We start from the raw sequence: 14,725 nt of genomic DNA on the forward strand, positions 1-14,725 counted from the left end.
GGTGGACCATATGAGCAAGGGCACCAAGGGCATCTGCTGCAAAGATCCATGAAAAAAACTTTGCATCTCTAATAGATTACATCAGACGGTGGCGCTTTTCCCACCCCCACCTCACTCCCTCAGACACTGCAGAAAGCTCCAGCCAGGTTTCCATGGTTGCCAATCTCTTTATCACAATTGTATTTTTAAAGTTCTCTATAATAAAGTCCTGCTCTCTTGCAATTAAATAAAATGCAGAGATATAGCACCTACCCACACAAGACTGTTCCTGAGACAAGATATATCCTTGTAAAATTTAAGATCCCTGGGCCCATTGAGTCAGAATTTCTGGGATTGGGTCCAGAATCTGTATTTAACCTTAGATTAACTTGAATGGAACTTTAAAGGTCATGTGTTAGATCTGGTGTAAGAGTGTCATGGGTTCCAGATTTGGGCTGGGGTGCTGGACTGCCTCAATAGGGGTAAGGTGGAACTGCCCAACAAAAAGCCAAGCAGACAGTCTATACTGAAGCATTCAACCTGACAGGTAAAGACAGACCCATTTTCTTGTTATTCTCTTTAAAGCTGAAAAAATTTTATGGCCTATCACCAAATTTCCTCTTCAACTTCAACCCTTCAGTTTCTTTGACATTGCTTTTTCCCAGATCTCTTCTTCTCCTGCCCTTACTCAGTGTTACTCAGAGTTTTGTTTTTCTAGACCATTGTCACGCAAGCCATATATCTAAGTGATCTCTTCTAGTTTTAAAGACCACAAACTGATGACTCTCCACTGATGTGCTCTCCCAAACTTCATATCCTATTGCCTGCCTAGCAGACATACTCACCTGGATATCAAAAATAATCTCAAAAACTAACAAAACTAGTTAATGATTACATCAAGTACCCAGTCCAGAAAGTTGAGTCACTTCGATTCCTCCACCCTGACCCCACATCCAATCACGAAGTCACTGATATGCTCCCTCTTCTTCATCCCTAGTACAACTGCCCTAACTTAAACAGCCATCTCATCTCTGCTACACTGCTGTTACCACAGGAAAGCCCACCCTTCCCTGCACACCAGGTGGTGGAGCCCACTCCAGCCAGCCTATAAGATCAGCTCCCAGCCTATCAGCTCCCCTCCTGCTTTGCCCTACTATCATACTTCACACTCTGGAAGCTCGTCCACAGAACCATTACCACGGGAACAGGTGAACAAAGGCCAATCATATCACTTTAAGATACAAATTTTAAGGCATCCAGAACCATAAAACTAACATAACATCTTTAATTTTTTTTCATATTAACGGCCACCCATTTCCTTCTGTCCATTTATTATGAAAAATTTACTAAACATTCTGGGCTGGATACTACTGTACAATCATGAATAAGATCTAAAAGCTGCCTTTAAGGAAACGGATAATAGGCGATTACAACAGAATGTGATTATGTGTTATAAGGGTAGTATGGGTGCTGGGATACTTGGGGGGGGGGGGGCTCTAAATGTTGGCATACAGAGAAGGGAGGAGTGTGTGAGAAGAGGAGAGGGGACTCTCAGCACCAAGTTTAGTTTTGAGGGTATAGAAAGAGGTCAAAGAAGCCCTGATTTTCAAAGCTAAATAGCGCTGAAGGGAGATAAATGAATTCCTAAGAGGTTCAAAGTAGACAGTGCTTTTGGAAAAACTGAGGTAGGTGAGAAATAACCAGAGTCCAAGCTAAGGTGTCATGAGTGGAAAAAGGACAAGTAAATGAATTAGTAAGAAAGAACAGGCAGGATTTTAGCCACTAATTATAAATGGAGATTGAAGGAGAGGAGTAAAGGTTGCGTCCTCGTCTTATGGCTTCAGCAACTAGATGGAGAGCAGTACCTTCTAGTGAGATGGTAACAATGGTAGCTGAGCAGACCTAGAGCAGGGGGAAGCAGAAGCTGCCTTTTTGGGATGATTTTTAGTTGTTGCTACCTAGTAAGGAGATTAACACAAGAGAATAGGAGGAAAGGAATAAGACAGTTGTCATAGAAACATTTAAATGAGGAAAAGGTTTTCTGGATAGAAATTACAGATGTCTTTTTCCAAAAATTTCACAATACTGGTATATCACCGTTATAATCAGGGGAAAAATGTGCATAAAAGGGAGGCGCAGACACTTTTAGATCCTATAGCAAGATCAAATAAAGAACCGTGTCCAGTTAGCTAGGGAAGGAGATCCCTGGTAACCCTGCTGTGAGACCCTGTATTGTGAGTAGGACAGAGCCAGAATTCTTGGTGGAAGAGTGACTAGAAGGTGAGAAAGTGAACCTTAGCAACTCTTTCACAAAACTTGGCGGTGGAGAAAGTCTTTGTATGCACCTATCACCTTAAATCCTTTCCAAGAATAAGGTGAGAAACAACAATGAATTAATTAATACTTGAACACCTTTTCTCCAAAATCCTGCTTTCAAATAATTCCAGCATTCCTTTTAGTCTGTAACTTCTGATCTCAACTCAAAAAAGCTGGAAAAACTCTTTAACTAAAATAGTATACAATCCCAACATGAAGACATGGGAGAGAATTTAACTTTGCTTAGGGAAAATGCTTGGATAAATCCCAAAGCCTAAAGAGTCCTACTAACTGTTTTCTGAGAAGGGATGAACCTGATCAACGAGCAATGGAAAAGACAGAATTTCTTTGAGCTAACAGGAAGCCTAACATGAAAGGCAGATAGATGCCTGCTTTCTAATTTGTCACTCATAGTCTATGGTGCCTTGCCTATCAAAACAGTTTAGAAGATAAGGCACTTTCTGTTTCTTTCTATTACATTAAAAGTACAGGACGGCTAATTCCAAAACAGGAGTTATCATTTATTAGCATTAACAGTTGCTCTTTATTTACAAAATGTCAGAGTAATAAAAATGGAACAGTCCCTGAAAGACCCTTCCCATGATACTTTTATAAAGGGGAAAAGCATACAGTCAATAAATCCACTATTTCTTTACAAATGTAAAAGCTGCTAGAGGACATCTTATGACTGCCTTCTTCACTGAACCATTACAGAAATGATGAGCAACTCCAGCAACATGTACATATAATAAAATCCTGGTTTTTGCAAATGAAGTAACAGAACTAAAACGACCTTTGAAGCCCCACAGCTAGTTAGTGGTGGAATTAAGATATGAATTAGATTAGAATCTCCTGGATCTATATTTTCCTTGTTACCAAAAAAACAAAACAAAAAAACCCCAAAAAAACAAAAAAATCACCACAAAACAGCATATAAAATCTTAGATTTGATTATGACACAAATAAAACTTATTAAATAAAATTAAATAACTCTGATAGCATCTCTTAGAAGAGCCTTTATCTTTCAAGTTGGGTCAATTTTTCTTAAATTGGATCAATTTTTTTTAATATATTTTTATTGATTTTTTACAGAGAGGAAGGGAGAGAGATAGAGAGTCAGAAACATCGATGAGAGAGAAACATCGATCAGCTGCCTCCTGCACACCTCCCACTGGGGATGTGCCCGCAACCAAGGTACATGCCCTTGACTGGAATCGAACCTGGGACCTTTCAGTCCGCAGGCCGACGCTCTATCCACTGAGCCAAACCGGTCTTGGCAATTGGATCAATTTTTTAAGTGCCATGTAAAACCTCTACACAGAACTGTGAATTAAAGCAGACATATCATAATCACATAGGAAGCCATACATACTTATGTAAAAGTAGGTAGAAACTGCTTCTACAGCTAGTAAAGTAGAAAAAAGTGCCAAAACCAGGAGGGTGTGAATACAGGCAGAGGAATTAGAAAAGACTTCCCTCCATAGGCCTCTAAGCACTGACAGAATGCATCCAACCCCAACAAAGCACCTTAACAAAACAGCAAAATACAGCCTAAATCAGAAAAGATGGTATTTATCAAACTGAGTTCCAAAATACTGGGGGCGGAATTTCTTCAGGGAGTTATTAGCTCACTTTTTTTCTTCTTCTTTTTAAGGAATATTCTCTAAAGCTGATATTTCATGGGAATTCTGAACTTTGCCTCAGGAGGTCCGGATGGTTAGTAGTACACAATTTAATGGGAAAATCCTTTATTGTCTGTTAATAGATACTGAATAATACAGAGAATGGCCTTTGGAAACATACATGCAACGTTTTTAAGAACTCAATGCTCACAGCTTTCATCATTCTTAGAATTCACAATGGTATTGAAGTGCAGCACATACCTGCTTCATGGTTATCTATAATACGTATAGATTCTATATCATGATTAAAGACCAAACAAAGCTAACTTCTAAAAAATAAAGGTTATGATAAGCTTGATGGGCAACAAAGTATATAAAACACACTGAAAAAGAATATTACAAGTTGGGAATGGTAGCCACTACTTTGTTATTCTATTGTGATCACAACAGAAGTGATACTCAACACAATTAACGGGACTGCAAAATACTGAATTAGGGATATTATACTAGTTTACATGGGTCTCCCCACTCCCCTTTTCTTGGAGTAGGGAAAAAGGAGGAGGGCCTGAAGGAAAGAACACTTGTTCAGGCTGTTACAAATTATTAAACAAACAGCTGGGGAACAGAGACATAGTGAAGTATTTCATTTTGGTTCAATTTACCATGTATATCTATGTTAACCCAGTAGTTTACAAAGTTTTTCCTACTGTTCCTGTGACATAATGCCAAATGCTCTAAAAAATCTGGCACATCACAATTTATTGCTACCTAAGCAGATGAGACATCTACAATTTGGCAACCCTGGCTAAAATGAACATCAAAATCCAAATGAAACCCAATAAAAAAAGTTTAGAACCCCCAAAATCATTAATATATTTTGAGAAGTATATTATTACTAAGAAAATTCTGCCTCCACAGATTTTGAGATATTCTGCATTCCTGATAATTTCTTACAGAAAACAAAGGAAAATAAAAACTTTATCCTTTCACATAGGAAACTGTTACTTCCTTGAGTGAGCTGATGCTTCTTTCAACTTTGAAACCAATCATTCTTCCATATATATTTTATGCAAATTTATATATATTTAAGGCAATAGCAATTTTTTACATCACTTGTACATGACATGCAGTACTTTCAAAGAACTGATCAGAGCTTTAACATATGCCCTATTTGACCAAAATGTAACTCGGACATAAGGAGGTCACCTCTCCCAGGGAATAAATGTTAAAGATTCTAATACTAGCTATGAACACAGTTCAAACATCCATTAGGTGCCAAATAAAGATTGACATGAAACATAAGAGAACAGCTACTAACTCTACAGTGTCAATGCAAAATACCACACTGCTTGTCTGCCAACATACACACACCCCTGGGGTTGGATGCCTCGGTCTTTTTTTATTTATTTGATTTTTAGAGAGAGAGAGAAAGGGAGGGAGGGAGGGAAAAGGGGAGGAAGAAAGGAAGAGAGAGAATATATGCATTCATTGGTTGATTTTTGTTATGTGCCCTGACCGGGGATCAAGCCTACAACCTTGGTGTATGGGGATGATGCTCTAACCAACTGAGCTACCCTGGCCAGGGCAGGTGCCTAGATCTTAAGCCAAATACCTAACTGGGTATAGCCTAGCTCATTAGCACCATTATACGTACCTGAATTTTAAATGGCTTATCAAAAAAAAAAAGGAGATAAAAAAGTCAAAATTCAGGTTAACAAATATGAAGGCACCAAGCAAAACAGTTTGCTTGCAGTATCAATGCAGACAAAAGATTGGACAAGTTAAGACTTTTGTCAGCAATCCTGGGTGGGGGTGGATGGGGTGGGAGAATTACTTCAGAAATAGGACTCACGATGTTTACCAAAGAAATAAGACCTAAACCACAGTCCTGACTGCACCCAGCTGTTCAGTAATTAATTAATCTTCCTTCAACCACACTCCTCTAGCATCTGTTGAGCCAAGACTGAAGTAGCAGTTCATGTACTGGCTGGTCAAGGTTTACACTTTAAGAATTACCACTTGAAAAGAAATAAAGTGTCAACAGAAAACAAGACCAAAAAATTGTTGCTTTGGCATCTGTTTTTAGAACTTACCAAAGCCAATTTGAATATTAGAGTTAAAAAAGTAGTATATCCAAGGGATAAATGTGAGAAAATCTATACTGCAGAAAACTAATTAGGCACTAAGAAGCCCAAGGTGTCATGTTATTGGACAAAAAACTACTCCATGAGTACACAGAAGGTGTATCTCCATCTTTTACTCCACAGCCATCCCATTCTGTAGAATTTGACTAAATCTGGAATTTCTAAAGCCAAATAGGAAAGATATAATTATAACAAGATATAAAGAAATCTCAATTCAGGGTAAACTTTGGGCCTTTAGAACCGGTTTTGCATAAAACTAGAATCTAAAAAGAAGTCATGGGTTTAAGAGAGCCCTTATAAATCTTATCCTCTGGAAATTCCTAGATGTATGTATTTACTTAACATGGTTATAATCATATTGTACATACAGTGCTGTACTTTTCATAACAAGTAGTATTTTACATGTTATTACATGGTTTTCAAACCCACCGACCATAGAAGTGTAAATGCCAAAACTTATTAAACCATTCTCTCCAACCCTGGACACTATAATGTAACATCTTCATGGATGTAATCTCTTATGTATTTAAGGGTATATCCTTAGAAGTTTCTCAGAAGTGGAATTCCTGAGTCATAGTGTTAAGTATTTTTATGACTGGATATATCTTGCCCAAGCACTCCCAAAAGCATAGTGCTAACTTACATGGCTACCACCAAGAAAATCATGTCAGTTTTATGGCAAAGATTTTGTTCTTTAAAGAGAATTGTCTTATACCTAGGGAAAGAAACCAATGTAGAACTAGAGATAAAAGATACCAGATACAAACAAGTGAGAATAGAATAGCTATTTCCACACTAGAATAATAGCTTTAATAGCTCTAAGATGCTTACCATGTGCCAGGCACTGTTCTAAGCTTATAATCCTCCCCCAAAAAACAACTTAAGAAGTGCATACTCTATCTCCAACTGTACATGAAGAAACCAAAGCAGAGGGAAGTTGAGGAACTTGCCAGGATCACACAGCAAGCACATCAAGGTGCCTGAGTGCACATGTGGTAGGAGCCAAAGGCCATCTCTGAACTACTATGCAATGAAGGAAGCAGATGAGGAAAAGGGAGAGGGGACTCCTTAGCAAGGTAATCCTTAATATCATAAAAGAAGACTGAGGAACCTCAATGTGACAGGAAGCAGAATTTGGGCTATGTGCTCAATTTTGGATGCCTTGAATGATACCGTATTTAAAATTAACGTAGTGTTTATCAAATATTTAATATCTTGCTGAGTGTCAGGTACTGACTGTGCTAGATCCTGGGGCTTCAGCATGAACAAAACTGGAATTCCTGCCCTTGTGGTGAACTTGACAAATATACATTCATCCTTTAGCTTTTCATTCATTTTCAAATCTGAAAGTTTCCAGTTTATTGAATCAAGTTAGCAACAGAAGCAGACATCACTAGAAACATTCCAATTTATTTTTGGCAAAGAGAAACTTCAAAGACTAAATATACAGGCATATCTCGTTTTATTGCGCTTTGCTTTATTATGCTTCTTACAAATTGAAGGCAAGCCCCTCCCCCATTTGATTACAACTCGCTTTATTATGATACTCGCTTTATTGCAGTTGTTTGGAACCAAACCCACAATATCTCCAAGGGATGCTTGTAATGTCAAAAACTGACAGTCTGGAAGAGGTGTGAGGACAGATGACAGTACCAGAGAACCAGACTGGGCTGGAATGACTGTACAGAACACACATGGGAGAATACACAGAGACACTGTTCTGCTATTGATTTATAATAGACTTATTTATAAAAATCAGTCCCATAGAATGAGAAATGCTAGAGACTAGAAGACAAAATATAACCACAGGCAAATGGGAAACTGTAAAATGATAAATAAATCAATAAAGAAGACCAGTAAGAATAGGAATTAATTTCATGGGTCTAAATTTCATGGGTCAAACCATCTCTTTCAGATACTAGATTATGTAAAGCTATCCACAACATTTTATCATATGACCCAGTACTGGGGGACAAAAAAAAAAATAGTTAAGTTACCTTGCTATACTCTTTATTGTCACCCAACTGCTACTTTATCCTGAGTGTATTACTTTGCTAGGGTGGCTTGAAGAACAGGAAAGTTACTTCTCACAGTTCTGAAGACTAAAAGTCCATGATCAAAGTGTCATCAAGTTTTGTTTTTTTTCTGAGGTCTTTTTCCTGGGCTTGCATGTGGCTACCTTCTCACTGTAGCCTCACTTTTCCCCTCTGTTCTTGCATGGCTCTTGTATCTACCTTTTGTGTTCAAATTTTCTCTTCTACCAAGGGCACCAGTTAGATTAAATTAGGGCCCACCCTCTCTCTGTCCAAATTCAGTCGCATTCCAAGGTACTAGGAGTTAGGCCTTCAATACATGAAGCAGGGAAGAGCACACAATTCAGCCCATAACAATGGGGTAAATACAAGAACTCACAGGTTAAAGTGTGATGTTTGAAGATCACATAAAAAAATAATAAAGCTATTTTGATTTGACTTCTATATAATCCAAGCTGGCTCAAGAGAACACTTCAACTAGTTCAAGAGCTCACTACTCCAATAATAATAAACATCTGGACAATCTCCTAACTTTCTGCAAAATATGTCTGGAAGGGGAAAAATTGTTATCCCTATTCATTAAAATCCCACTTATACATAAAACACTGGTTATTAACCTTTTTTGCAGTTGCCAAGCCCTTTGGAATTCTGATGAAAACAAATGAGGCCCTCCTGAGAAAAGGGCAGGCATCTACATATCTACAAAGTTTGGCATTATCATTGCAGGAGATTCACAAACCACCTCCCTAAAGCTCATCAGAATCCAGGCACTCAGGTTAAAGGGCACTGACCTAAAGGACCATTTATTATCTAAATTAAAAACTAAGTGTCAGAAATTTCAAGTTATCTCTGAGCCTCTGGGTGGTCTTCCTTCATTGTGTCTCTTTAACCTGACAAGCAACTCAGTATCTTGGAAAAATGCCTCTTGGACTTTTAAGCAGTATGTGACTCTTCATTCGTAAAATAAAAACAGATTTGAAAACTCAAAAAAACCAAGTGTCCACAAAATGGAACAAAATACTTGAAATTGAGATTATCTTGAAAAATAAAGGAAAAACAAACAAACAAATGAAAATTAAGAATACAGAATATGTAGTAACCATCTTTACATTTAGCTACTTCCCAAAGATCTGGAAGTAGCTAATGATTAACCAAATAATATCGGAATAAATTAAAATCCTACCAGCCAATAATAAAGAGAGAGAAGAAAATAAGCATTATTTCAGAAAATCTAAACTAAGAAAAACCTGCAATTTAGCACAAAATCTTAGAATAAAAAGAGAAAATAACAATAGGTAGAAATTACTAGTAGGTTTCTTATTTACTGAAAAAAAGAACCATTATTTTCTACATACCAAACTCAAAGCCAACAAAGATAATGTTGTGTTGTAAAATTTTAAGACTCGGCTTGTATTCTACTCTCTCTACTCAAGGGTAGTCTCTGATTTTCCTCAAAAAGCAGCTCTGGACAGCTGGTCAAAACAGAACCGTATGTGGAATTCCACTCACTATTCCACCTCGGGAATTCTGTGGATAATTTCAGCAATATGTAAGCTCTCAGGGATGGGGACCCCTTGTCTGCCCGGTTTACTGCTGTTGCCCCAGAGTCTCACTCAAAAAACTGTTTGTTGAATTGGAGTAAATGATGTATTCTACATGAAGCAATCTGAATCAACAAGGCAAGAATGTAACATTCATTTCTATTGTACAAGCACCTCAACTGGATCACTCTAGCCTTGAGTTGGATCTAACAAAGTACAGGGTGGGCAAAAGTAGGTTTGCAGTTGTGAGTACATGAAACAGAGTTTATTCTTATTATTATTTCTTTTTTTTTTAAATTAAATCTTTATTGTTCAGATTATTACATTTGTTCCTCTTTTTCCCCCCCATAACTCCCCTCCTTCCAGCTCCCACCCCACCCTCTGCCCTCACTCCCCACCCACTGTCCTCATCCATAGGTGCACGATTTTTGTCCAGTCCCTTCCCGCATCTCCCACACCCCTTCCTCCCCCAAGAATAGTCAGTCCATTCCCTTTCTATGTCTCTGATTCTATTATAATCAACAGTTCATTCTGTTCCTCAGATTATTTATTCACTTGATTCTTAGATTCATTTGTTGATAGATGCATATTTGTTGTTCATAATTTTTATCTTTACCTTTTTCTTCTTCTTCCTCTTCTTAAAGGATACCTTTCAGCATTTCATATAATACTGGTTTGGTGGTGATGAACTCCTTTAGCTTTTCTTTATCTGTGAAGCTCTTTATCTGACCTTCAATTCTGAATGACAGCTTTGCTGGATAAAGTAATCTTGGTTGTAGGTTCTTGGTATTCATCACTTTGAATATTTCTTGCCACTCCCTTCTGGCCTGCAAAGTTTCTGTTGAGAAATCAGCTGACAGTCGTATGGGTACTCCCTTATAGGTAACTGAGTCTCTTTCTCTTGCTGCTTTTAAGATTCTCTCTTTGTCTTTTGCTCTTGGCATTTTAATTATGATGTGTCTTGGTGTGGTCCTCTTTGGATTCCTTTTGTTTGGGGTTCTCCGCGCTTCCTGGACCTGTAAGTCCATTTCTTTCACCAGGTGGGGGAAGTTTTCTGTCATTATTTCTTCAAATAGGTTTTCAATATCTTGCTCTCTCTCATCTTCTGGTATCCCTATAATTCTGATATTGGTACGTTTGAAGCTGTCCCAGAGGCTCCTTACACTATCTTCGTATTTTCGGGTTCTTTTTTCATTTTGCTTTTCCGGTTGGGTGTTTTTTGCTTCTTCGCATTTCAAATCTTTGACTTGATTCTTGCGCTCCTCTGGTCTGCTGTTGGGAGTCTGTATAATATTCTTTATTTCAGTCCGTGGATGCTTAATTTCTAGTTGGTTCTTTATCACAGCATCGAGGGTCTCATTAGATTTCTTGCAGATCTCAATAACTTTATCGGCAGCTTCTAGACAGTTCTTGAGAGACCTTAAAAGTGTGGTTCTGAACTCAATATCCTCCCTTGATACTTTTGTCCTGTTTCTTTGTCTCCGCATTTTTTACGCTTTCTTGGTGCACCCCCTAGTGGTCTTTGTGTGCAGTCTTGTTGTAGTTAAGCCTTGTTGTTGTAGTTAATACTAGAAGGATTTGACCTCCAGGCCGACTGGCTGTGAGAATCAGCTGTGTCTGCAGTGGGAAAACTTCTGTCCTCTGGAGAGGTGCTAATCTAGCCTTTGCCTGAGGCTATCCGGCAAATGGCTCTACACAGGGCTTGGGCGGGGCGGGTTGCACAGGATCAACAGGGCGGGCGGAGGGAGCAGTTATGGCTGCTCTCAGTCCTGTTCCCAGAGGCTCTGCTTCTCAGAACCCCAGCAATCGCTGCAAACCTCGGAGAGAAAGCTGCCCTCACGTTCCAACCGATGCCAGACAATCCCACGTCTCCCATTTGAGTCTGAGTCCCTAGAGACTCGCCCGGATCTGGAGCTCAGAGTCTGAGACTCCCTCCCGATTGAAAACGACAACCGCGCCCTCAGCCACCAGCCCGCTCCACACGCACCTCGGCACCTTTGTATTTTCCACACTGCGCCTCCTCTGAGCCTCGGTATGCTGTTCTCTTTCCTTCTAGTTGAAGATCTCTCCTCAGCCAGCCTTCCTGTGGTTCTGGGTGATGTCCGTTCCGTCTTTTAGTTGTATTTTTGAAGTGGTTGTTCGAGGCAGCAAACTCCGGTGTTTACCTATGCCGCCATCTTGGTTTCTCCTATTATTTCTTAATTATTGTATTATTTTCTATATGAACAACTGTAAACCTACTTATGCCCAGCTTGTATTAACAACAAGATGAAGGCTCAGAAAACAAAACTGCTATTCATTTAAGAGATGTATTATACCATCATTTTCTAAAGAGTTACCTAAAAGATAACCTGCTAAAAAAACTTGCTAAAGACTCATTTGGCAAAATGCTGAAATTTTTGAGTTTTATTTCCTGATCTAACACTTTAATTTCCCTTCCATGTCCATTTAAAATGATCACAGGTCTAAGTTCATCTGGAAGGCAGACTCTCAAAATCCCCCAAAGAAAAGCAAAAATTAGGTTTATTCCACTGCAGATGTACCTGAAGATTATAATCAACTATACTTATTAGCTTTGACTAAAGAGCACATTGAGCTTGAACAAGATCTGAAGAAAGTAAAGAAGAAAGGGAGTAGTAAGAATATGAGGGGAAAGAAGCCAGTTATCTGGTCTGTTGAAGAAAATCTCCCCTATTAACCCCACCACAGACATTCTTATTGAGCTCACCTAAGCTGGTCAAATCCTAGGCTTTAGAACACTTTATAGTGCTCCAGCTTCAGCTGCTTGCTTTAAATGAAATATCTACGAGGTGAATAGGGTTTTTTTTCCCCCAAACAAATAAATTATTTCCAAAAATAAAAATATTATCATATTATAAATATTAATAGAGAACTATTTGGAAGGTCCTCAAAGACACAAAGTGGACACCAGTCCCTTTGGATAATACTCAAATGTAAAAGGCAGAAGTTATGCAATAGGACATACTGTAAATTAGAAAACTGAAAAAAAATCAAATTATCTTCCAAGCCTCTTCTATAATTTTACAAAAAAAAACTGTACAATTTTGAAACTCAGGTCTTCTATAAGTAACACCAAAGCTAACTATACTAAAGAGACATATTTTAGACTTTATTACTCCCAATTCCAAATCAAGCCTAGAACGGATTTTTAGAAAATCAAACACATAGCTCATTTTAAAAATAACTTACATAAGCGGGTAATACTTTAAAATAGTACTTTATAATATTATACAAATAGAGAAGTTACATACTAATTAGAGTGTATATTTATCCCTAATTCGTATTTCTAGCTGGAAAATAACCATCAGTAAGCACTCTATGACAACTTCCTAACTAGATGAACTGTATGGTCTGGAGTCATTCTGCAGTTACCAACTACTTAATATAATATATTGCACATCAACACCAAATCAAGTACTATATTTTAATTACTGCTACAAAGCCATTGAGAAAGAATACTAATTCAAAATAAAATAACTTAAAGCCAATAAAATTTATTTCCTGATCAGTTTTGATTAAAAAATAAGGGGACGGAATGACAGAAATAGATACTACAATTTTTCAACTTTTAGTGAATTAACAGATCTAGGCATTGATCATCAGTAGCTGCTAACATCCCAAAACTGAAACACAACCAGACATTACATACTCCTGATGGGGGTGGAAGGCACTTTAAAAAAATCAATACTGATCTGGTCAATCCTTAATCAGCTACCAATATACAGGAAACACAAGAGAGAGAAAAGTTGAACACCTAAGGGACACAAAACAGCAAAATCTAGATTAGGGAGAAACGATAGAACAAAATAAGGCTAGTTTTGTCAAGCAAGTTCCAAGAGAAACAGAAAGACAGAGATTGAGGGGAGCCTATACATCAAAAGAGTCTTAAATTAATTATGTGGATCCTGAATCAAACAGATATAATGTAAAAATTAATATCTGTGTATGTATACATGTATGTCTAAATTTTTAAGTTCTCATCTCTTAAGATATACATCCTAAAATCTTTCTAGATTAAATTATATGTCTGAGATTTCCTTCAAAACAATATGGGAGAAGAAATGGTTGGGTGTATAGATCAAACAAAAATGGCCATGAAACTGGGTAATGGCTAAGTGGGGGGCTATCATATTATTTCTATATTTTTTTACTTAACTAAATTTTTCCATAATTACTGGTCTTTGAAAATGTCCATTACGCACACACAGTGTGGAGCTGCATACCATCTGATTTGAAGTGAAGAAACTGTGGAATTCAGTGGTTCCCTGGGCAGGGCAGCTTTGCAGGGCTCATTGTAAGTCCCTGCCCACCAAGCCACAGGCTGTCTGATGCATCCACTCCTTCCTGGTTCAGACACAGGGAACCAAATAACATAAGTTCTTGTCCTACTCCACACCCATTACTGAAAACTGGACAGGAAATCAGAAAGCAACAAGAAAGATAAAAAGAAATGAAAGAGAAACAAACACAGGCAAATAAAATCCTATCTAATAAAAGAGAAACATGCAAATTGACCATAACCCCGACACCCTTCCCATTGGCTAATCAGCATATCCTTATGCAAATTAACTGCCAACCAAGATGGGGGCCGGCAGCCAGGCACTGAAGTGAACAGGAGGCTTGCTTGCTCCAGTGATGGAGGAAGCCAAGGTTCCCTGCCTGCCGCTGCCGGCCTCTGAGCTTGCACTCTAAGAAACAATGTTGCAAGTATAGAAGCTAAACAAACTCCAGAAACCTGCTTTCAGCCAGTAGGGCTTCAGCCAGCAGGACCACAACAGTGTTTCAATTATAGAACCCAAACAAACCCAGTACCTGCTTTCAGCAGCCGAGGTCTCAGAGCTGCAGCCGAGCCTCAGAGCTAAAGCCGGCTCTCAGCTCCAGTGACAGCCATAGAAGGTAAATAAATCCCAGAATAAAAGAAAAAAGAAAAAAAGGAGAGGTTGGGAGCTTCAGTCGCCCGCCAGCCTGAAAACGGCCCTCAGCCCCTCACCCAGACTGGCCAGGCACCGCAGTGGGGACCTCCACCCTGAAGCAACAAGATGGCGGCTAATTTGCATACTGAAGGCAGG

The sequence above is a fragment of the Myotis lucifugus genome, unplaced genomic scaffold, assembly GCF_000147115.1.
Source record: "Myotis lucifugus unplaced genomic scaffold, Myoluc2.0 scaffold_284, whole genome shotgun sequence".
NCBI classification, from domain to species: domain Eukaryota; kingdom Metazoa; phylum Chordata; class Mammalia; order Chiroptera; family Vespertilionidae; genus Myotis; species Myotis lucifugus.